At 43.1% G+C, this 24,919-nt stretch overlaps 1 protein-coding gene across 3 annotated transcripts in view; it reads right to left on the reverse strand.

Annotated features, from left to right (window-relative positions):
* Positions 1-24,919, reverse strand: part of SEMA6D (semaphorin 6D) — a 360,743-nt gene that overhangs the window by 228,182 nt on the left and 107,642 nt on the right. For 2 of the 3 annotated variants that reach the window (XM_075575660.1, XM_075575662.1), the window contains one exon: positions 15,757-15,828. The gene's annotated coding sequence lies outside the window, so the exon portion shown is untranslated. Of the gene's footprint in view, positions 1-15,756; positions 15,829-19,541; positions 19,559-24,919 lie in introns of those variants that run through there. The other variant, XM_075575663.1, reaches the window with a different exon arrangement.

Here is a 24,919-nt window from a genome sequence, read left to right on the forward strand (position 1 = left end):
ACACCTCCCTGCCATTTCTTCCCCTGTAAATGCTGCTAACCTTCTGATTTAATACTGACTAACCTCAAAACTCACCCCACGAATCAAGCATCCCAATAGCCTGCACTCATGGCTATTCTCCCACACTGTCACTCCTACCACCCATTCCGGCCAAGCACTGTCATCTACTGCACGTATTCCCTCACCTGCTGTCTCTGTAAATCTCCCATCATACCTCTTAGATTGTAAGCTCTTCGAGGCAGGGATTTCCTTTCCTATTTGTCTTATTTTGCTGCACTTATTGTATTATTATAATTCACTCTACTGTATTCTTTAGGAAGCGCTGAGTACACTTTTGGCCCTATATCACGACATACAATACAAGTTTACTAGAAAACATGGAAACCCTGGACAAAAAAAACCTCTGTAAATATAGATAATCAGCAATTGTAAACGAAAGGCTAGCACACAATATGTCCAATGAAGCTGTGCTTGATTTGAAAGATCCTGAACACCATGCTGAAGCATTTGCATTATTTACCCAAGAAGTAAAAGAATGCGTCACGCCCGGTTTAATTATAAGAATGGGGTCCGAACGGCCTTCATCTTCACCGTTTCCTCTTGTAAAGCAAAGGCGTACATTTCCCCGTCTAAACGTCATGTGATTTGTGCCTCCGAGCCACCGAATTCAGAGTGGACGCTTTGATGAATGAGATGGCGGTAGAAAGGTACTGCGTACAGAGCGCCGATTGTCCAAGGGATTACGTTTAATTGGTAACCAAGCATCAGAAAGGATTTTTGTTCTGGAAGAATGGTAGATTAGTACTGCAGCATCCTTCTGGGTCTGTTAACCATCCTCTCTCCAAACGTAGTGGGCTGTATGGGGATACGATCAATGAGCTTAAGATCGGCTATGTTTTAGGGAATGTGCTAGGAGAGTAGATTGGGGCCCTGTGCCAGTTGGGCAGGGATTCACACTTGATGGCTCTAATAGCCTTCACGGATCAAGCTATGTAACCATGTAACCTGTTTCCCTGCTGCAAAGCATTTATCAATTGGGCCCTTTGTTTCGGTCATGCAAAACGACTCAAAAGTGCACATTTCCTGGGAAACTCTGCCCGGGCTCCCATCCCTCAGTTCTGCATATATTCTATGTAATACCAGCAGATGTAGTAGTTTACACCAGCATCTAGAACAGGGGTGGGCAACTCCTGTCCTTCAAGGGCCACCAACAGGTTAGGTTTTCAAGATACCCCTGCTTCAGCACAGGTGGCTCAGTCGAAGATTGATGCCACCTTTGCTGAAGCAGGGAATATCCTAAAAACCTAACCTGTTAGCAGCCCTTGAGGACAGGAGTCGCTCACCCCTGATCTAGCAAGTTAATATTTAGTTCAAGTAATCTTTCTGTACCTCAATCACATTGGTTCTTTAGCAAATCTAAGCGAGTGATTATAGGTTGAACTTGATGGACGTATGTCTTTTCTTAGCTTCCTCTACTATGTAACTATGCAGGGAGGAACTTAAGCTCCTATGGAGCATATGTAAGGGACTTGCATTATCTTTGTGATATAATGAGGTGATTTTCATATAATTTTCTTAAATCTGAAGCAAGCATGACTCATAAATAGACACATGTCAAAATGGACGCAAATTACACCTATTTAAATCCATAAATGAAGAATTTTCCAGTGCTGCAGGGATTGTTAGTGCACTGCATATTAATGCATGAAACACACATACACAACTGAAAGGCATCACAAAAAAATACACTTTTCATGAAATGGGGACATCTTCTTGTGACTGAATTTGTACCCCAGAGCGTAATCAGAATGTGCAAATTATGTGCTTAAAAGGAATGTGGGAAAAGCTGTTTACAGAAAAGATCTGTAGAAGAGATTTGCAATGTCCCAAAATGTAACGCACTAAAAGACCTCACCTGCTGTCTCTAAAAAAAATATCAGCACCGTCAAAAGATTATACAGCGCAGAAAATAATGAAACCCCATCTCGATGGACGTGCTTTTGCTAGAAATAAAACCTACAGGATACACAACAGTTGTCGAAAAGTGCGTTATAAAGACGCCCCCTGGGAAGGCAGGTGTAGAGAAGTGTATTTATCAATAAGAACAAACATATCAAACAATCAGATGACTGATTCTATTGCTCATGCAAACACCCTCGCTTTGGTTTTATGCACCTGAGCACACAATGTTATCAGCACTCAACCACGCCTCATAGCTGAGGCTTACTCTGCTCAGTATGAAAAGAAACTAACCTGCCAGGTGCGTTATTTATTTCCCATCAGCTGAATTTATTTACTTCACATAGTCAGTGAATGGGAAACCGCAGAACATCCCACATGAACTATGGATTGGTTACAATTTATATTTCATATTTTAAATTATTATTTGTATTTTTTTTTTAAACATCTGAGAGATCATCACCGATGATAAACAATATTTAATAAACACATTTAGGGAATACAGAGACTATTAAAAGTTAAAGCTTCTGAAATAAGCACTTAGATTATAATTGCTTAACACTGACTTTAAAGAATTCATTTTAATATAATACAAGATCCCACGGGTAGCTGGTGACAAAAAAAAAATATAGCACTTCCAGCCCTAATTATCAGCTTCACTTATTATGTTCTACAGGGTTAGAAGATGAATAGTTAGGGTTAGAACTAAAGAATGTATGCATAGACTGAAAAACAGTGAGTTTGTGGCAGTGCTACAATGTATCAGTTGGGATACCACAAGCCAGGGGGGGACTCTACAGATCCATCAACGGATTGTATCCAATGGCAAATTTTGATTAAAACCGACCAAATCCGTCGGTGCATTTTACACAGTGAAACAGATTTTGGGTGAAACAGCCATCAAAGAGGTAATCCAAGCCGTCAATATTGTTTTTCCGGTAGCGGCTCGGCTAGCAAGCATCATGTAATGGCCGCTTTTAGAGACTCCCGCGCCCTGCGGTCCAAAAGGAAGCTGTGACGTCATCAGGTGCGACTTCCTATTGGCCCATGGGACGTGGGAGCTTAAAAAAAAGCAGAGAGACACCGACCACACCCTTCAGAGTTGCGTGCCTCTGCAAGCAGGGGGTCCCAGGAGCAGAAATGAAGGGTCCTCAGCTCCGGAGACCCTCTGCTTCAATCCTATGTTTAAAAAAAAATGGCAAAAGAAATCGCCCTCTTGGATTGCTCTCTTAAGCTGCGATACGGGGCTCTATTGCACGGTGACTCCCATAGAGGTCATGGTATCAATGCTTAAGCTTTTCGGATTCAAGCCCCTCCAACACGGATGGGATTAAAGTATTTAACGGTTGTGTGGTGCTTTCTTTGTTTGCTCAAATCACGTACACCTGCAGGACGGTTCTGATTCCAGAGATTAACTCTGCTGAAAGTACAATCCCCATGTGACTGTTGACAGAAGCCCCTGGAACTTGGAAGCACAAAAAGCACAGAGTCGTCGGGAAAAACCGTACGGTGAAATTGAACAAGAGGACAGATCAAACAGGGCAGGAAAGCTCAGATCCATTTTCTTATTATCAAAGTACTGTAGCACTGCAATGCACTGACAAAGGCTCAGTGTGTACTGCCAAGCCAGTTTGGGAAAGAGTTTTAAGGCAGCGGGCCGGCCTTGATAATAAAACCCAGAACTTTACCAGGTACACATTATGCAATGTGCTGAGGTGTGTGTGCTTAGGAATAAAAAAATAGTTTAACCCTTTGGGTGTCCTTTAGAGTTAGCGACTACAACATGGAGTCTGGCACTCCAGGGGTGCCACGGCATCATAATGTTTGTGCTCGTTGTTCGAGGTCAGGGGTCTCCAAACTCAGTCCTCAAGAGCCACCAACAGGCCGGCTTTCAGCTTTTCAGGATATCCTTGCTTCAGCACAGGTGGCTGAATCAATGGCTCAATTGAAGACTGAGCCACTGATTGAGCCACTGATTGAGCCACCTGTGCTAAAGCAGGGATATCCACAAAACCTGGCCTGTTGGTGGCTCTTGAGTACTGAGTTTGGAGACCCCTGTTCTAGGGCATGGGGTGTGCAGTTGTCCAGTTCTCAAGCCGCCCCCCCTCCTTCTCCCCCACCCAACAGGTCAGGTGTTCAGGATATCCCTGCTTCAGCACAGGTGTCTCATTCAGCACAGGGAAGACAGCCTCTGGTTGCGCCACCTGTGCTGCTGAAGCTGGGATATCCTGAAAACCTGACCTGTTGGGGGGAAGCTTGAGGACTGGAGTTGATTACCCCTGTTCTAGGGGAGATCGAGTCCCTACCCGTGCGTTCCGTCATCAGTGACGGAGTGGTCATGTGATCGCGAGTGCTGCGGCAATCTTGTGCCGCAACCCCTCCAGACCTCAAAGGGTTAATTAGATCATTCTGTCTTCTGTACTGCAAAATAAGAGACTCAATTGAAGTCTACAAACCAAGGCTGGTTATGAATTAGACCAGTGGTGCGCAATCTTTCCAGCGTGTGCCCCCCTTCCTGCTTCCCTCCCTGCTCGCGCCCCCCCTCCCTTACCTCCTCTCCGGCATCAAATTATGCCGTGTGTCACGTGATGTCACGTTGCCATTTAATTTAAATGCCTTGGGGGAAGAGCGGGGGCCTCTGCAACTGCCACGCCCCCCCTGAACAATCTTGCTCCCACTGCTCCAAAATGGTACGGTCATTGTTTACAACCCCAACAATCTTGCAATTAGTTTGCTGCAGCCAGAAGGACAGAAAGCCTAGATTGGAATTGCAGTGCAGAGGATTGTACTGTTTTGGTTCCTTTAAAAATGAAGTATATTTTAACCATTTCCTCCACCAATGGAACACCCGAGTATTTCCACATAATGACATCATCATCTTTTGGCCAGCCTTGCTGCCAGAGTGGACCACACTGAAAGAGAAAGGTTATGTCTTGAGGCCCCTTACGGCCTAATTATTTAAAAGGCGACTAATGGTTTAATAACATCAGTAAATCTGGGTCATTGTCTTAGGCTGAGTCCATAGAAGGACAGGCCGTGCTGAGGCGTGCGGACGCTCAGCGCTGAGCCCCTGCATCCTCAATGAGGATGCCTTGAGAGGGGGCTCGCGCGAGCGTCCGCAGGCGTGCTCAGGCTTTGGAGTTTTCAGCCGAGCGCCAAGCTGTTTTTCAGCGCGCTGTCGGCTGAAAACCTCCAATGAGAGCGGGGCTGCGTCAACGTCACGGCGCCGTGACGTCGACGTCAGTGCGTCGCGGGCGATTGGCCCAGCGATGTCACTGCCCCGCCTCCCTCAGTCTCCCCCCACCTCCGATCGCGGACGCTGGCTCGCCTGTATGTGCATGGAATCGCACAGCTTCAGCAGGCGAGCCTCAGCGTCAGCACGGTGCAGCACGGCTCCCCCCCTCTATGGCCCGGGCCTTAGGAATGTGAAGTTAAGTAATAATATTGCTCAATACACAAGGGAGAAGATGCAAAGAACTTTCAGGTTATCATGTCGACCACATCAAAAGACAAAAAGTTAAATACTTACCAGTTTTTCTTTTCAGAATTGAGGGTCACTTAGTTAAATTCTCTGGCCAAAGCATTTTAAGCCTGCAAACCCTGCCACGGCTACCCCTCTTTTGCAAGTCCTAACACTTCCTGGAAAAGCTCTCCTGGCCACTCTGATGGAGGGAGAACGGTCTTAATAGACTGGCCATTCACGGGTGCGCAACAAGCAGTACCCAACATGTGTGTTTTTTTTTAAATAAATCAGTTCTGTACTATGAAAAAATACTTGTAGCATTTAAAAAAAAATGAAAACAACTCTGAATTACATTTTTAACGTATTATAATGTAAAAGGCATGTTTTTGTTTCTATAGCAACCAGTTACAAAGTCACATCGCCTTTCTCTTCTGAAACAGGCTCTGGCACACCCCTTTTTGAGCCCTGCCCTCTCTCTAGCAGTGCACCAATTGTATCTAGTGACTGCCTGGTCACATGTTCTTCCCCACATAACTTTGCATCTTTGGTCCTCTTCTGCTGCACTGACAGCCATTTAATGAATCCCAGAGCCAAATCTTCGCCGATCGATCACAGGAGAACGGTTCGATCGGCAACTTAGCTAATTACTTATCTTTGTGTGGATTGTATTGATGCGCATATTAAAGGGGAACTTTTTTTAACGGCAGCTTGGACTGCTGATTTAAAACACTTTGGCCTAAGAATCTGACTAAAACACCCTCATTTCTGAAAAGAAAAACAGATAAGTATATATTTGTCATATTGGCTGTAGCACTGGGGTTTTTGGTCTTTTGGTCTATACATGAGGTCATAACCCCAGCAGCACTCCTTTTGACACACATATATACTGTGGGTTTGGGTTCTGAGTTTGCAGGCGTTGTGTGTGTTCACCATATAAACAGCAAGCACACACAGTATATTTTTTAATTGCTGTGACCTATTACAAAAATGTAAAAAAACCCAGCAGACCCTGCGATTTCATTGATCCTGCTAAGGTTATCATTATTACCACCATTTATTTAAAAAAAAAAAAATCTCTTTACAGTCCGCCTGTGCAGTTGCAAACTGTGCCACATACTATGCAAAAGGTCTGTGGTGTGGGCAGGGCCGACGTGTCAAACGAAAAACAAATGAGATGAGGTTTAAAGAGAGGAGGAGGAACCTTGATCATCAGTCATTTAGGTTTTAATTACCAATGGTGGCAGCAATATCCTTAATCACTCAATGTAAGCATCGTTGTTGTCTCGAGCATATTGAGCAGCAGAGCCAAAACTGTTCCTTCATTGCACATCCCAAAGCCAGATGGGATTAACAATATTGCGGTTTGCCTAATTACATATTACATTAAAAAAAAAACATATCCAGAATGTATTGGTTTTAAATGCTTGCACTAACCAGTTCTTACAATTGTAAACCTGTTTAAGTACCAGAATGTTCTATTTTGGAATATTCAAATCACTATAGTTCATATTAATGTCCTCTGCATTCTCAGTACTGATTGTGTTTAGGTTTCCAAGTATAATTTACCGTAATCATTTTTATTAGTACACATTTTCTTTGCCCGAGTTTTTGCTGACACCCGAGACCTATTTTTCATTCTTGCCAATGATCTGTACCAACTCATCATTCTTAGACCTGGCAAATCAGTCTTACACTTTTATGTGACCTTATAGTAACCGTTTATATCGCATTAACCTGAAAAATTAGATTTGCCATTAGTGATGAAACTCAGTTTTCACCAGAACATAATAAAACAGCCGTACGGCTTATTCATTCATCATGGTTACGAGATTAGATTATTGGGGACTTGAAAGAAAATGTGGTGTCTTCCTTTTCCTGCACAAACAATTGCATCTGTGAGATAAATATATTAGTCAATTTAAAACAAGGTACTATAAACCAGTAGTGGGCAACTCCAGTCCTCAAAGGCCACCAACAAGTCAGATGTTAAGGATATCCCTGCTTCAGCACAGGTAGCTCAATCAGTGGCTCAGTCGAAGACTGGGCCACTGATTGAACCACCTGTGCTGAAGCTGGGACTGATTGAGCCGCCTGTGCTGAAGTAGGGATATCCTGAAAACTACTTGTTGGTGGCCCTTGAGCACTGGCGTAAACTGTACAGCAATAGGTTCTAGGTCCCTCTAGCAGCAAATCGTTCTAGAGCTTTAGTGAATTTACTTGCAATTCCAACCAATCACACTTGTTAACCAGACAAGTCCTTTTAACGACTGTAACATTTTAACAGGCGTTAGTCATCCAATTGGGGTAATGAGGAGAAGAAAACTGTCAAAATAAATGACAAGTAGGACAGTGATAAAGTCTTGTGTTTTATTAATAAGTATGGCAATTACAGTGCTATTTATTTCCATCAAAATATCACCTCCATTGATTGGAAGCCCCTCCACAGAGCAGTAACACGCAGTACAGTGTTTGCTTCCTAATATAGTCCAATAAAATAAAATTAAAACTACGATCAGGTCTTGTTTTTTTATGGAACAAATACGACAGTTTTACTTTTCTGCAATGACTTGGCGGGTTGTTTTGCACTGAAGTTACATTCACTTTTGCAATTCATTTTCCTTGATTTGTGACAAGCCAGACATTAATTTCCTGATAAATTGCTCACCCAGCTAGCTCATTTTATATGGATATCAGTCATTTCACCCTTGCCCAGTAGGACTCAACTGCCCTGCCAGGTAGTCATTAGGCTTCCACAAGCTTTGAAGAACATGCCATCAATTGTTAGTAAATTTCAAAAATAACTGGGTTGACATCTTGCTCAAGAACAAAATGGTGACTTTTAACTATTCAACAAATATCATACAGTCGTCTTTTGGTAATATTAACATTTCTCCTTCCAAGGGTGCTGCTCATTCCCCTATGGATTCATAAACAGAATTGAATGCGCTGCAAATAATTATTGAGATAATTAGCCAAGCACATTTTTACATATGGTCATTATGGTAAGGATGACCAGAGAAGTGACTAACATATTGCTTTACCTATCCGGAGTGACACACTGTGAGTGCTCATTTGCATGTCATTTCCCAGAATCCCTGGCTGCAGTGGGAGCATTCCATGCTAAGGGATAATGAGGAAAAGCAGGGTTTGCAGACTTGTCTGTGTGAGACATGTGAATCTGCTCACAAGTGGCATTTTTTTAGTTGCTTTACCTATCCACAAACTTCTCATTTTAAAATGAAAAAAGTATTAATGTTTTCGTTTATTATATTCTTTTTCTTATTTTGTTGTTGTTTTTGTTTAGTGAATGTGCACCTTTGAGATAAACAGACTTGTGTTCAGAGAGAGATGGCACGCAAACACGGTTTTCCCACTTCAAAGATAGTTATCAATTGATGAAGGCTTACCTATTGGGATAATAAGACTTATGCATACAATCATAATTGCATTAAAATGAAAATGAAATCCTCGCTATGCGATCGGTCAATTATCTCCGTAATTTGTTAATACATCTGTATGTTCAGAGCAGCAACAAAACGTTTAATTGTGGTATATGTTTCTTTGACAAAGACCTGACACTTCATTATATACTGTAGGGTCCCAGATGTGCTATCAAGTGTGTTATTAGATACAGTATGCTTTTGGCTAAGGAAGAATAAAGCCAGAACCGGAATAATTGTAAGATTTTAGGTAACCGAAGACATAAGTAATTTGCTAGAAATGTTTGTAGTGAACAAAGTCTGTATACACAGTGCATTGGAAAGAAAACCATTTGATTTCAATCTCACTATTACATTTGCTAAAACAAGTAAATAATATTAAACTACTACTAATGCTGTGATATTCTGCAGCAACACTACAAGTGAATCATATGGAAACTGTAACATTCTATCTGGATTAGTTGTGTTATCTTGGGTAACAATGTCACGCTATATACATACTGTATATATTTACACATAAGGAAAGAAGGAGTTTGTTAGTATTTGTTTTCCTGGCTTGTTATTAGTCGGAATAAATATAGTAACAGTGAAATGAATATTTAACGGGGAAATATTTTGATCAATCTTTTCGCAGCATATCCGAGAATGCGAAAACACGTCTGTTGATTCGACTTGTGATTTCCAAAACATCTGCAACAGCTTTTATTGTGCATCACTTATTGACGAAGTGCTAGATAATGTGTGTATATATGTGTTTTTATTTATATAGCGCCATTAATGTATATAGCGCTTTACAGTAGTAATACACGTGACAATCATATAAATAACAAATAATACAAACAGATCAAGTGCGTCAGTCATAAAAGTAACATTTAGGAAGGGGAGTCCCTGCTCCAAAGAGCTTACAATCTAATTGTGTGTGTGTGTGTGTATATGTATATATATATATATATATATATATATATATATATATAGACCATACGATACCGGTTGCAACACGACATCAAGGGACAGCACGCAGGTAAGTAAATCAAAAATGTTCTATATTTCATAGAAGACACAAAAAACGACGTTTCGGTCCCCCAGTGGGACCTTTCTCAAGGTGGTATATATACTTAGTTAAGTTATGGTGGGTAAAAAGTGACAAAAACCCTCCACAGCAAAGCATATAGCAAATGGAAATGCTGTGCTTAAAGCTGTGACCATGCAGCAAGCTTAAGCCTATAGGGAACCATGTTAAAATGGTTTTGAAGCAAAAGGTGACACTATGTGCCCATTTGCATGTCATTTCCCAGAATCCCTTGCTGCAGTGGATGTGCTGTGTGCTGGGTGATAATGGTGAAAGGCGGGGTTGCAGACCTGTCTAAGACATGCAAATGAGCATACAGTAATATTTCCATTTTCTATATATATATCCTAGAAAAATTCTCACAAACCGTTTCCAGGAACAATATCCTCATCTCACTGTATCAACATGTAACATGTAAAAGTGGATAGACCAGTGGGTATTTTTTAACAAAATGACAGGAACGTATAGTATAGATCTGTGTTTTTTTTTTTTTAACCTTTTTTTGATTAAGGAAACATAAATAGATTGTGAAATTCAGGGGACCCCCAACCTTCTCTAATAGCATGTTTGAGATCAGATGTATTGTAAATTCTTCTGTATTTGGTACAATTTTCAAATGAACTGAAAACTGCAAGGAGCCCTTCAGGGATGCCCGGTGAACCCCAGTGTTCCTAGGAACCCTGGTTGAAAAGCAGTGGATGATAGGTGTCCTACACAACATTTAACTTTTTCGGTTACAGGCGTTCTTTCCTAAGACAAACTGACATGAATTCTGGACACGTGAATTTGACGTCAAAGTTCATGTAAACTTCCCCTCTGCAGGCCACTTCAAAACCGATGTGATCTGCAAGCTGACATCTCTGATGCACTTCTTCACACAGAGGATATTGAAGATGGCATCAAGCTTTCCAATTCAGCTGGGACTTCTACAGCACACGGTGAGACCCAATGATGCCTGTTTATATAAAAAGAGCTGGTTGCTCCATTTCCAACCGACCGACAAGGGTCAGAGGTTCCAAAGTCCGGAGTCAGTCTCAAGGATTGTATATGTTAAGACAGAGATAATTAATAAAAGTAAGGCAGAAGTGATACCTTTAACGCAGAGGTGACCAACTGCAGTCCTCAAGGCCCACCAACAGGTCAGGTGTAAAGGATATCCCTGCTTCAGCACAGGTGGCTCAATTGTTGACTGAGCCACCTGTGCTGAAGCAGGGATATCCTTAACACCTGGACTGTTGGTGGCCCCTGAGGACTGGAGTTGGTCACCCATGCTTTAATGGCAAAGAGTGCAAGCTTCTGGGACCACTCAGGCCCCTTTCTGCTTAAAAAAGGTGGCTACCATATGTAAAAAGAACCCATGCACAGTTTCTGTTCGGAAAAAAACCCAAGAAGTTGTGTAATGTATTTGGGTCCCAATTATTGGGGTCAACAAGACCATAACTACACTTTCCCCAAGTATAAGAAATATGCCACTTTGGATTTCATGTAATGAATATATTTACATGTACGGTACATTGTGAGTAGTCTGAACATTTTACCATATCTCCCTTTGTGATGATGGTCACAAAACCTAATTACCTAAATATTTAAACATTTTGTTCCGAACCATAATTAGAATATTTTTTTTATACGTGTTATACTCGCTTTCAGCTTTGTACAAAACAATGTAGTTGTCTAGTTAAAATACTAAGCAAAGAAAAGCTTTTTTTTTTTAAGCTGCTCTTGGCTAATGTTGTTAGCCATCCATGAAGCATATGCTTAACATAAGACTGAAAAAAAAATCATAATTTGTTCCTGTTACTCATATATTTTATACAGGTACAAAAACACTGGCGCTTCTATGGACAAATCACATTCAACATCTGGAGAGCACTGTCTTTCTTAGGGAAAAAGGACTAAATTGAATTTACATTTGCTTAATTAAAAAAGAAGATGTATTTAATGTCTCTCTGCTATATCATCCTGGATGGCCCTCTGCCGACTTAAACTTGACATGGCAAAAGCAGAGCTCCCAAACCTGGCCCTATTTCCTCCTTCCACGTTACTGTTGGAAGTACCATCATTCACCCAGTAGCCCAAGTACGCTGCCTAGGGGTCACACTCGACTTCTCTCTCACATTCTCCTCTCACATTGAAAAGGTAAAAAAAAACCGGTCGTTTTTTTCATCCGCAATATTACCAAGATATGCCCTTTCCTCTGTTGCTCGACTGCTAAAACTCTGACACAGACCCTCATTCTCTCCCGTCTCGACTACTGTAACCTCCTGCTGTCTGGCCTTCCTGCCTCTCACCTGTCTCCCTTACAATCTATGTTTATAACTTGTTATATACCGCTCGCCACAAAATCATATAATTGTCATAAATGGTATAGTAACAGTCGGTGCAAAAGGGATAATGATAACAAACAGACACATACAAGGAGACAAAAGTTCTCCAACAAAGATCCCAGTTAGCTGCACAACAAGACCGAAAATATATTGAGGGTTTAGTAACCCCACCTCCTAATAGATAGTTGGGCTATGAAGGGTGCCAGTAAGTAACCGCTCCCAACACTGTGGGAGGACAGTTACCACTAAAACTGCCCTTGGGCAGAAAATAATAAAGACTTTAATGTTTATGCAAAATACGGCGCAGTAACACAAACTCAGGACAAAATAAAAACACTTAAAACTTAAATCACGGGTGAAATAGGGTACAGGGATATCTGGGATAAATCCAACCGAATACAGGTAAGTATTAACCCTACCCTAGGCAGAGTGGTAGTTCACATAAATAGTAGCAGGGAACCATATATATAACACAAATGCATACAGTATTTGCTGGGTCCCCACCTGATGATACTCGTGGATGTGATACTAAGAAGCAGTGTGCTTACCCCTATGAGGTGATATTGTGGTCAGCCTGGGGTGCCGTATGTTATATCACGGAGGCAGTTAGGGTGTCGCTAGGTATAGATATACCTCAGTGTAATACTGCAATATCGCAACCCTGTCCCCAGCTCGTCCGCAACAGAAGCAGTTAAGGCTCACCACAAACGCAAGCACACTATAGTACCTTCTGATCGAGTGCCAATACTCTCAGTATCTGCACACAAAATCCACAATATAGCAGACCCCACTCTACCCGCTCTATCAGCTCAATGCTGGAACTGCCTCACCCGTGATCCCTCCTCCACGACGTCAACGCGATGACGTCATGCCGACGTACGTTTCGCGCATGTGGGGCTCGCGCTTTCTCAAGGTGGGAAAGCGCGAGCCCCACATGCGCGAAACGTACGTCGGCATGACGTCTGCACTTCTCCCCTTTTGTGTTTTTTATATTATTTGTTATTTATGAGATTGTCACGTATATTACTGCTGTGAAGTGCTATGTACATTAATGGCGCTATATAAATAAAGACATACAATATCCATCACTTTCTTATTCAAATCTGATGTTGCATCAAGAAAGCATAGTGACATATGAAAAGCCGAGCTATTTAAAGGCATAGATGAAGGTGATAGGCACACATGAAACCTGCAGAACAACATAATAAAAACCATAGGTCAGGTAGGGTTTTTAAAGTACTGTACATAGAAAAATGGGCAATGAAGGTAGGGCAAGTGGCTTACAGTTTGTGGCTTTTAAAAAAAAATCTAATAACAATAATTACTCAATAACTTTCTCTTCCCTCGTTGTCTTCTCCTTAAAATATAGCACAATATACATTGTTATATATGGAAGTGGTATTGGCATGAGTCGAAGCTACGGTATGATCTACTTATGATCTACTTATGATCTACTTACAAGTTACGTTACATCCCAAAATGCAGACGCCAAGAACAGAATGATGGCAGAAGTCGTTTAGTGGTATTGAAATTGGGCATTTTGTATTGAAAACATCTCAATCCAGGAATTAAATTAATTAACGTTCGACTCTAAGGAGCTTATTCTAAATCCGCCAAAGTGACCAATCGGGCAGATTTAGGCCAAAATTCCCCACTGACGTTACTGGACAATTTCACACGAAAACAGCCCAATCGGCTGGTTCGGCAGATACAGTATAGAATATGCCCCCTACTATTTGAAGATACAGTCATGACATTTTAACGAAAATTTGGAAAAATGCCTCCATTCTCAGAATTCCTGCATTTTTAGATATTTGCTAATTAACTGCCAATGACAAAATTGCAACATTCATCTGTTTGAGTTTGCCAGTGAAAGTTTGGCTCATCTTTTACCAATACTCCTCTTGGCTCATATCAACGTGTCCAATGGTCCATAAGAGTAGACACAGTAACCTTCAGCTTCATTCCCTACAACAAATGGTGCTTCCTGTTAATAGTCAAACAGAATATAGGTACATTTTTGGAACTCCGCTGCAGCTGTTAAATTAGCCAATACATGTGCTATTTCCAATACAGATGTAGCAAAACGTCTCTGGAGACGCACCTGGAAAAGCATTTAGGCCGCGCTTATAGCGCCGGAGACGCGATGTCGGCCGAAAACAAATGCATTGCCGCCGCTGCTGCGTGCGCTTATAGTAAGCGCGACAGCAACAAAGCGACGCAATTTTTGGTAGCCATAATTAATTGATTTTCAGGGGCTGAACCAATCAGGAAGCTGGTCGCCTGCAACGCCGCCGCAAAGCAAATATAACTTTCGCTTGCGGCGATGTTGATGTCACGCGTCGCCGGCACTACAGGCGCGGCCTGACGCTGCGGGTCTGGAGACAGCGACTGCCAAGGTCGCGTTGCGGAAAGGGCCATGCTTCTAGATCGGGCCCTTTACTGCATTAATCTGGTGGCGCAATGCAGCCGCGGCCATGTGACCACAGCTTACCGGGCCGGGAACATTAAGCTTGGCTACATCTGTACTGTACAATGGCATTTGTGGGTTACCTATTAGCAAACATATACCGTGTGTACTTCAAAAAATAAGCAAATCGATATAGTTTTTTACATCACCCTCTTTCGTGAGTGTATAAATCTCGACAGTCTAAAGATCAGTCAGAGAAATGATTGTAATTATCTCTACAGGGAGATCTTATTAGATATGTACAGTAAATTGTCAATAACTTTGTACAGTATATGTTTTGCTTCCCTGTAAGAAAACACCATCACGGTAATAATAGCAGTGTAAGGATTAGAAGCTGGTATATTGTACATATACAGTAGATCACTCATGGAGTAGCCCTGAACCAGGGATGGGCATGCTTCCTTCTTGAAGACTTGAAAGCTTTTATCTCACTTCTCTGATCACAATCAACTTGATATAACTCCATTACACATCATAATATGTTCACCTGCATTTGTTTGCTGGTCATATAATAAAAGGTTATTGACTATACTTACTACGCAGTGCTATGCCATAAAACCCCCTCCAGCTCCCTTTGCAACCCATTCAAGCGTAGGTTACATTTCAGCTCCGGAAGGTATCTTACACCATTGCACCAATTAGTAAACATAGGTTTATCTCTGCAAAAGTAGTTGTTCTCGTGCCATTTGAAGCCCCATTATACAGGTCACTAAAGGATCTTAACCAGCTTTGTATCTCTTATCCTGTGCATTCCCTGTCACTCTCTCTCGTACTCTCTCCACTATGCCCCAATACCACATTTGGTGTTTGCTTTAAAGTGATGGTGTGCCCCGGCTGGTTTGATTCCATGTTGGAAGTATAGATATAGCCACAGACTAATATTCAGGGGACTGCTAGAAGATGGTTAGAGTCTATTGGCGACCAACAACGTTATTTCCTCGTAAAAGTGCTCAACAGTGGTCTATTGACTGTATGGGTATAATATATGTGAATGTGGTATGGATCATTCAGAGTGTTATGGATCTTACCACTGTGTAGCTCCTCAAATAGATGACAGTGTCAGTGTCGCCATGCTGGCCGCCTGGAACTCTGGGGAGATTCTGCCAAAAGACAGAGAAAGTATTGAGTAGACACAATAGGACAAATGATTAGTTATTTCATAGGCAAATCCATTAAAAATGTTAGAATAGAACAGCCCTCAGCGGGTTTAATAAGTCTGAATGTCATGCAGCAGCACATTTATTTAGAATGAGTTATGCACACAAATGTTGATAACCAGAGGGTATTTTGTAGCTTAAATCAAGCCCCTTCATGACCCAAAGACAATACGTGAACCCTAGCAGGGAGTATATTACTGCAATGCTTGGCTAATTTTAATAAAGTGCAGTAGGCCGTACGGCCAAGGAAAAGAAACAGTAACCAATCAAAAGTTAATGAAGCATGCAGCCAGACGCAGTTCTATTTAATTTATAACCTAAGGTGCTTTGATGTTTTGAAGAAAGCACTTCCTCCCCTGCTAATTCTAATATAGGCTTACCTGCTTAGACATCAGAGAATTTTATTGCAAGGAAAGACTGTGCACTAAGCAAATTATCTGTCATTTAATTTAACTCCTTTAGTGCCATTCTGGTTTGAAAAGCAGCGTGGAGCAATAAAACAATTGTATCCCGGGGAATTTTAATTCTGCGATGAGAATTCTCCAAATTGTCATGCTAAACATGATGGATGAAAGCACATAAACGGTCAGTTTTAACTTTTTTGTTGTTGTATTCTTTTGCTAGATGTGACAATTGCTAAAAAAACAAAACAAAAACGTTTTAACATGTTTCTGACGTGTGGTATGTAAAAGACCAATGCACGCTAAGTTAGTGCCCGTTTTTAAAGCAGCAAAACGTGAAAAATCCTTTTTTTTTGTTTTAAAATAAATAAATAAAATCAGTTCTTTAGTATTAGATAATAGTTTGCATTTTTTTAAACTCCTAATCATTTTGTAATGATTTTTTAATGTACTGATCATCCTTTTGGTTGCTATAGCAACCATTTAGAAAGTCATATCCACTTCCTCTTTTGAAACAGACTATGACACACCTTTTTGAGCTTAGCCCTTTGGCAACAAAGTATCACAAACAGATTTGGTGCGGTGTTGCAAACAGCAGACTGTGTATTACTCTGAGAGCCGTAACAATAATGTGTTACACTTGGTGATGCAATGTTACATATCAGCTACAGCACAAAGTCAGAAGGTGGCCATTTCATTAGGCACACAATCAGGATTTTTACAGATTTAGAACAGGAACACCAAACAATTGACTGTTTTGGTAAAAATGTCAAATTATACATTGTCACATGCTTTACATATAAAAATAATAATAAGAAAATAGGGGAAAAGTAGCTGCTTTAATTATGGTTGACAGAGATATTATAAATATTGACACATTCTCAATGTGAGACTGGAGATTAACATAGAGTAAAAATGAGCAAAAATGTCAACATTTGCCAAATATAATTCTCTCGAAAGTCAGCTGCTGATCGCTCAAATTTCTTGTATCTTCTAATGCAAATAAAAATACAACTTTGGGGGTATATTTGTATGTCTCAGACAGGTCTGCAACCCTGTCTTTCCCCATTACCTCTTGGCATACAATGTTTCCACTGTATCCAGGGATTCTGGGTAATGACATGCAAATGAGCAATTAGTGTGTCACCTAGCTTCTAGGGGTCCATGTTAAAATAGTCAAGACGCAAATGCTGCCCTATCACACAGCTTTTTCAGCACAGCCTGGGTTAAAGAAGTGTAAAGCCAGTAAACCTACTCACAGACAGGTGTTTCGACCTTTTGGGTATCATCAGTGCAGCAGCACTGCTTTCAAAATCTGCTTTCAGCAGCACGGATTTCAAAATACGCCGCCCCTGGGCACAGCTGTTGCGACCGCCTCCTCACCTGCCGCCCCCCTCCTCCTGAACTGCAGCGTCATATGACGCCGCGGACGTCACCAACGTGATGTCGCACGGCGTCACATTGCCATGGTAATGCGACGTGGTGACGTCATTTGATGCTGTGACGTCACGTTGCTACGGCAACGAGACGCCGTGACGTCATGCTGATGATGTTGCCGACGTCCGCCGCGTCATTCGACGCTGAATTTCAGAAGGAGGAGGAGGGCTGCAGGTAAGGAGGTGGCCGCAATAGATAAAATGACTTCCTGTTAGGTCCGATAGTCCTGAGAGCGCGGTAAAAGTATACGGGGTGAGCATTTTTGCCGCCCCCAAATTTTGCCGCCCTAGGCCCGGGCTTAATGGGCAATTTGCATCAGTGCGAGGTTGGTTACTGGCTATGCAACATGAAGCTGGGCGTGGGTATAACCAGACAAGTAAACAAGTTATTGTGGGTAAAAAATAAAAGGTGACAAAACCCCTCTACCATGCCGTGTATAGAACAGTGGTTTTCAACCTATATTTGGTTAAAGAACATCAGAATTAGATGTGAACTTCTGGGGAACCCCAACCCTCGCCCTCCATCTCTCGTGTGTCTCCCCCCTTACACTCCCTCTCCACCTCACACTCTCTGCCTTATGCGCCTCACTTACTCTCCCCCACTCACTCTCTCCCCCCGCCACACACACACACTTACTCTCCCCCCACTCACTTACACACACACTTACTCTCCCCCTCTCACTTACACACACTTACTCTCCTGCACTCCCTAAAACACACACACACACACTTACTCTCCCCCAAAGTTGACGCGGCTTCCCGCGCAGGGAGAGGTAGGATAGCAGTGACCGGACGGCGGCTGCTGCTTCGCTCGGGAGCCGCCGGGTCACCGCGATGTGGGGGGCTGCCTCGTCGCCGGGCCTGGTTCAGCTGGGAAAGTTGTCCCAGCTCACCTCTCTGGCAGCCGCAGAGCCCCTGAGGGGTGCTTGCGGGACCCCTGTGTTCCGTAGCACCCCGGTTGAAAATCACATGTATAGCAATTCAAAATGACCACGTGTGAGTACCTTCTAGAGACTATAAATAGGGCACAAGCGAGTCAGCGTTGCACACAGTCTTACCAAGTGTCAGGTCTCACAATTAATGTCGGGTGACCTTGGCGAACATATACCCCGTATGCAACCTCTGGGAAATGTGTGACTTCACTGACTTGACAAGTAAAAGATTCTGTGAATGGGTCTGTAACAGGGGACTTACCCTGTTCAGAAAACTTGCCTCTAATCCAGCAGTGTGCTGGTTAATTGACCAGCACCTGGTTGATTTGAGGTGTTAGAAAAAGCCTGCCTCTGAGACAGGGATCTCCTTAGCTCACATGTGAGCTGAACTAGGAGACAGAGCATAGGTTCCTGAGTCTCCCAGGTGAGACTGACCAAGAGAACACAGATCTCTGGAGCTGACAAATAAGACTTCTAAACCTGGATGCTGATTATCCGGAGAAAAGGCAGCAACCCAGCAAACAGATAGGACTTTATTTTCCAATGACTGTTGTCTATCTATCTATCTATCTATCTATCTATCTATCTATCTATCTATCTATCTAATATATATATATATATAATATATATATATATATATATATATATATATATATATATATATATATATATATATATATATATATATATATATATATATATATATATATATATATGACTTGGGCTGATGAATAGCTTGGGTAGCCACTCAGTTAAAAAGGGCTGGAATATAAGGATACATATATGCCAAAGTGGAGCAGGTTTTGTTTGGCTCACTATTTCTCATATGTTGTTTTTTTTGCTGTGTTTAAAGCGACAGACACAATAAAGCCTTATTTTAATTTCACCTTAAAACAGTCTCCCTTGCGTACCTCTGCACATGTCCTCCTACAGGGTCACTTCTGGAAAAAAAAAAATAAAGCACATTTACAAAGTGAACTGAGGTGTGTACTCTCACACGCCAGCAGAGGAGAAAAATAGATGCCGCGGTCCCCCTGCAATGCAAGGCCGCGCTTATAGTGCCGGCGAAGGCGACGCCGCGTCAAAACAAATGTATTGCATCCGTTGCGTGCGCTTATAGTAGGAGCGACACGATGGTGCGACGGTTTGGTCGCGATCGCTGGAAGTCAATTAAATTCCATTTTTTTCAGCGACCGCAGTGTGGCGTCAATGTCCCCGTCGCCGGCACTGTAAGTGCGGCCTAAAGCAGCATTTCTTAAAGCATGGCAACTTCTAATTAGGATACAGAGTAAGTTAGAATATACTATGTAGTGATTCCCAACTCCCTGCCTCAAGCATCCCCAACAGGCCAGGTATTAAGGATATCCCTGCTTCAGCACACGTGGCTCAATCAGTGGCTTAGTCATTTGGCCTGAGCCACCTGTGCTGAAGCAGGGATATCCTTAAAACCTGGGAAAAGGGAGGGGAAGAGGGTGCTCCACTCTGCGTAACTCTATCCAAGAATCAATAAATCTTCAAGGATTCCAGACATGCTACTACGGAGTGGGTTAAATGAGGTATGACCTGCGTGTCACTCATAAGGTCATACATAATAAAGCATCCTTGTTGTATGGATAATCCAAGTTTGAGTACTCAACTATCATGGTCACAGTAAGTAATAATGAACTTCTTACCCACTCCTGCAGTCTCTAGGGGTCCACTGTGGCGCGCCAGCCATGGAGGTGAGGATCCAGATAAATAGAACAAACAAGCAGTTTGTTCTGTATATCCTTAAAACCTGACCTGTTGGGGTTACTCGAGGACTGGACCCGGGAATCACTGCTATACTATATCATGTACTCAACACTACTTTATAATCATCTAGTATTGTGCGTTCTGGTCCCTAGTCAAAATGATGATAGGCAACATTTTATCACATTGTCTTTCTTTTCTATGCCTTTTTTTTAATATGCTTGCGATGAGAAAGAATTGGAGTGCATGCTGTTCCTTGTGACGTTATGAATAGCTACCATGTTCAGATATAGCTACAGTATATCAACTTCATGATTTAAGTTTTACTTGGCTTATTTTTGTTTATTGTGTTGAACTAAAATATTCCTACCGCTGCACACCCCCCATATTTATGGGTATTAGATCCATATTAATTGTTGAAAGGGAGACCTTCCATTGCACCACAATGCATATCATCTAAATTCATTATCACCGCTCGGAATAAACAAGGTTCCCGAGAGGAAATACTTCTCTATCCTGTTTAGTCTTCACAAGCTTAAAATACATCTTCCTCTAGTCGGGCTGAAAGCAGAACCTGTATTTTGCTTTACGAGTTAGACTCGCCCTTTTTACTGAACAAGGACTATTTTAAGATAAGTACACGCAAATGCAAATGTTTTCCTTTCGCTGACTTCGTACATAAAGTTGTGGTTACATTCCACCGCCGCTCAGTACAGAGCGGGTTCGCACGCGCACAGCGGGTAGGAGCAACATCTATTAATGCTGATTTTTCATCACTCACTTGACCAGTGCGTGCTATCACATTTTGGTTAACACACCCTTCAATAAAAGTCACGAAAGAAACAAAAATAGACAATTGACTTGTACAGAGCAATCAAGAACGTGGAAATAAGAAGTAATGTCAAACAGACATGTTGCTACACTGCATGGTTTGATTAACCTAGTTTCACTCCGGTAAGGTGTTGTATAAGGCCGAAGCCCCGCGGCACACACCCGCATGGCCGCCTTGCTTGCTGGCGGCGTGTGCAACTCACTGTGCCGCGATCTGCAGCTAACTTTTTTTGCCGCGGGGGCGTGGCCAAAATGGGTTGGGGGGGGGGGGGGGCCATGACAGGGGGTAATGTCCCTCTCCAGGCTGTGCGGTCTCATCTAACCCCCCACACAGATGTCACAGCCCCCCTCCCCCGGTCTCTGCAGCTCCCCACAAACCATAGCCGGGGAGAGACAGGGAGCAGATCGGTGAACATCTCCCCCTCTCCCATGTGCCCCGTCTCCCATCAGCAAGCACGGGGAGAGGGGAGCGCAGGATATGGGGAGCAGGGGGGGGGGGTCAATCCCCCCCATCCCGTGTGTCCCGTCCCAACCCCCTCCCCCATCCTGTGCGAAAAACACACACACACACCACCCAGCCAGATACAAGATATCACAGAGCTCTCAGACCTCCCTCCCAAGCCGCCTCCCTCCCATCCGTAGCTCCACACAGCTCCCCATCTCATTGGCTCATTGCCGCACCACGTGACGCGTCAGCCCTGCAAATCACCAGGAGCTTGCAGCTCCGGCAGCCTGATGCGTCACAGCACGCAGTCAGCCCCGTCGGAAGGAGGCAGCGGGGACCAGCAGACTGGAGGTAAGGGGCTGGTGGCCTGCGTGCGCCGCCGATCGCAGCGGGGCCTCAGCCTAGAGGTCTGACCGCCTGCTGAACTCTCAAACAGCTGTCTCTATTCACTTTTAAAATGGATTTGAAACTAAAGGTGACACAGCGTGCTCATTTGCATGTCATTACCCAGAATCCCTGGGTGCAGTGAAAGCACTGTATGCTAAGAGATAATGGGGAGTAGCAGGGTTGCAGACCTTTCTGAGACAGGTGAATGTGCTCACAAGTGAGATTTGTATTTGCTTTATTCACTGGCAAATACTTTACAATTAGGATAACCTCTCACATTCCCGCTGAGTGAAACAAACACACTGAACGGCGTCTCAGTCTCTTTGTGCGCAGGCCGTGGGCATAGATGACCTTATTTTTGTAGTTATGCTTATGAATAATTCCGGCGCAGGAAAACATGATGAATGTATCTTTGTTTTAAAATGTTCTCTTACTTGTTTAATCTTTATTGTGCTGTTCCCAGCTCCTTGCTGTGGAACTGGAAACTCACTCTCTAGTTTCATGTCTAGCCACGTAGAGATTCAGTGGTTCTAATGCATTGTGGGCCCCTCCGACACGGACGCAGAAGTGGTTAAATATTCTGCAATTGACTTATCTGCCACGCATGATTTTCTTAGATCCCAATACAATATGCTGTGAAGTCATCTTTCCATTGTCTGTGAGGATTTTGGCTCCATTATTGGTAAATTTTATCTAGGGTGGGGGATGTTAACATCTGGGGAGTGGGGGGGGGGGGTGTTTGCATCGGGGGTTGGGGGGGTTGTTTGCATCTGGCAGAAGGGGTATTTGCATTTGGGGGGAGGTAGTGGTGTCTGTATTTGGGGGAGGTAGTGGTGTCTGTATTTGGGGGAGGTAGTGGTGTCTGTATTTGGGGGAGGTAGTGGTGTCTGTATTTGGGGGTGGTAGTGGTGTCTGTATTTGGGGGAGGTAGTGGTGTCTGTATTTGGGGGAGGTAGTGGTGTCTGTATTTGGGGGTGGTAGTGGTGTCTGTATTTGGGGGAGGTAGTGGTGTCTGTATTTGGGGGAGGTAGTGGTGTCTGTATTTGGGGGAGGTAGTGGTGTCTGTATTTGGGGGTGGTAGTGGTGTCTGTATTTGGGGGAGGCAGTATTGTATTGGGAAGGGGTATTGTGTGTGTATGGGGAAGCTTGTGTGGGCAGTGTGGAAGGGGGAGTTGTATGGGTCTTGGGGGGAATTGTGTGTGTGGCCAGGGGAGGAGGGGGAAATGAGTGTGAGGAGAGGGGGATTAAGGGAGCAGGATTGAGTGAGAGGGGGTAATTGAGTGATAGTAGAGGAAGGGGAAAGACAGGAGAGGGGGAAAACCGAGAGCGAGGGACAGAAGGGGGAGAGAAATACAGGTGTGAAAGGGGACGGCTCACAAGGCTGCTGATACGGTGGGAGGGGGCCCAGGTGAAACTCCTCATCCTTGGCCCCAAGGAAATCTGTTGGTGGTCCTGCTATGTTAAGAAATAATAATTAAAAATTAAATTAAAAAAAAAATAATAATGACTAAAGTGCATGAATTGCTCCTTAAAAAGGTCCTTTAAAGATACACCCACTTACTTAACTAGGACTTGGCTTCCATGTGGCACATGATATTCCCTGAGGTTAATGCGTATCGTCAATTATATTGTACACAAGAAACAGTCTACTTCCCATTAGCATAGGCTCAATGTCACGTTACTGTAGCATAACGTTAAGGCTGCGGCCAAACTAGCGCTGAGCGCGCAGCACTCATTGAGTTTAGTTTCTGCAATTTAAATTGTCCCGTCCTCGCTCACGCGGTGCGCACGGTCTCCCAAGCATGGCGCTTGGGGAGACAAAAAAAAGAGAGTTTGAAGTGCGCTTAACTAGCCCCCAATGCCCCCACGCGCACGCTCGCAAAATAGCCAGGACACCCGGCGCTCATGCTTGGCGAGCTGGTGACGTCACCGCTCTCAAGCATGAGCGCGGTCAGCGCCAGCAGGGCCGCAGCCTAATAGCATTAGCTTTATTCCATATAGCACCTTTCTCCCAAAGCGCTTTACATTGGAATTTTTACAGACAAAGTCGCTGACCCACAGAGCTAACAATCTGATTTTGGTGTCAGGAAGATAACGTGACTTGTCCAAGGTCACAAAAGAGCTGACACCAGGGACTGAACCAGGCTCCAAACTCGGTCTCATGGTTGACAGTCAGTGTCTTGACTCACTGAGCCGCTCCTTCTCCGTTTCTTGTGTTATCTTCCAATAACGTGATGTTAGCGCTACTCTGATCCAGACCTTAAAATAGGTCTTTACAGTAACTCAAGGTGAGAATGAGAGGAGAGGGAAATACTGCCTGGAAATACTGCTCTGTGGTGTTGAACCTATCCGGTTCCTGCAAAAGCCCTATTTCAGGATCTGGATGCGAGTAACACCAAGTTTAGGTATGAACGATCTAACGTAAAGTCCCAGCACTAACCTTAACAGACTTTAGTGGGTATGCGATGCTATGGCAACACCTCATTTGCAAATAATTCAGGCTAACGGGCGTTATAGTGAACGCTATGCTCTTCACGGGAGACAAGCAGGCTTAACATTTTGTTATTGTCCATTGGAGATACACTGCTCGTCTTAACGTGACGTTGAGCTAGGTTAATGTTCCATTAGTGCAGATCGGGGTTGACTGAATGCTTCTGGAGTTCATAAGTCTATTTAAAAAAATAAAAATTTAAAGTCAATATTTTCCACTCTGAGCAGACGTTTCTATCCCTACAGTACCTCGGGATTACTTCTGGGAGCTGTAACCCAAAAGCGTTGTTTTTTTTACACTCCGGGGAATTTCATTTATCAAAGTGTGTTACAAAAAACAATGCTGAGAAAATATGATTGCACTTTTTTTCTTACCTCTCC

Source organism: Ascaphus truei, chromosome 18, assembly GCF_040206685.1.
Source record: "Ascaphus truei isolate aAscTru1 chromosome 18, aAscTru1.hap1, whole genome shotgun sequence".
In the NCBI taxonomy this organism is placed as follows: domain Eukaryota; kingdom Metazoa; phylum Chordata; class Amphibia; order Anura; family Ascaphidae; genus Ascaphus; species Ascaphus truei.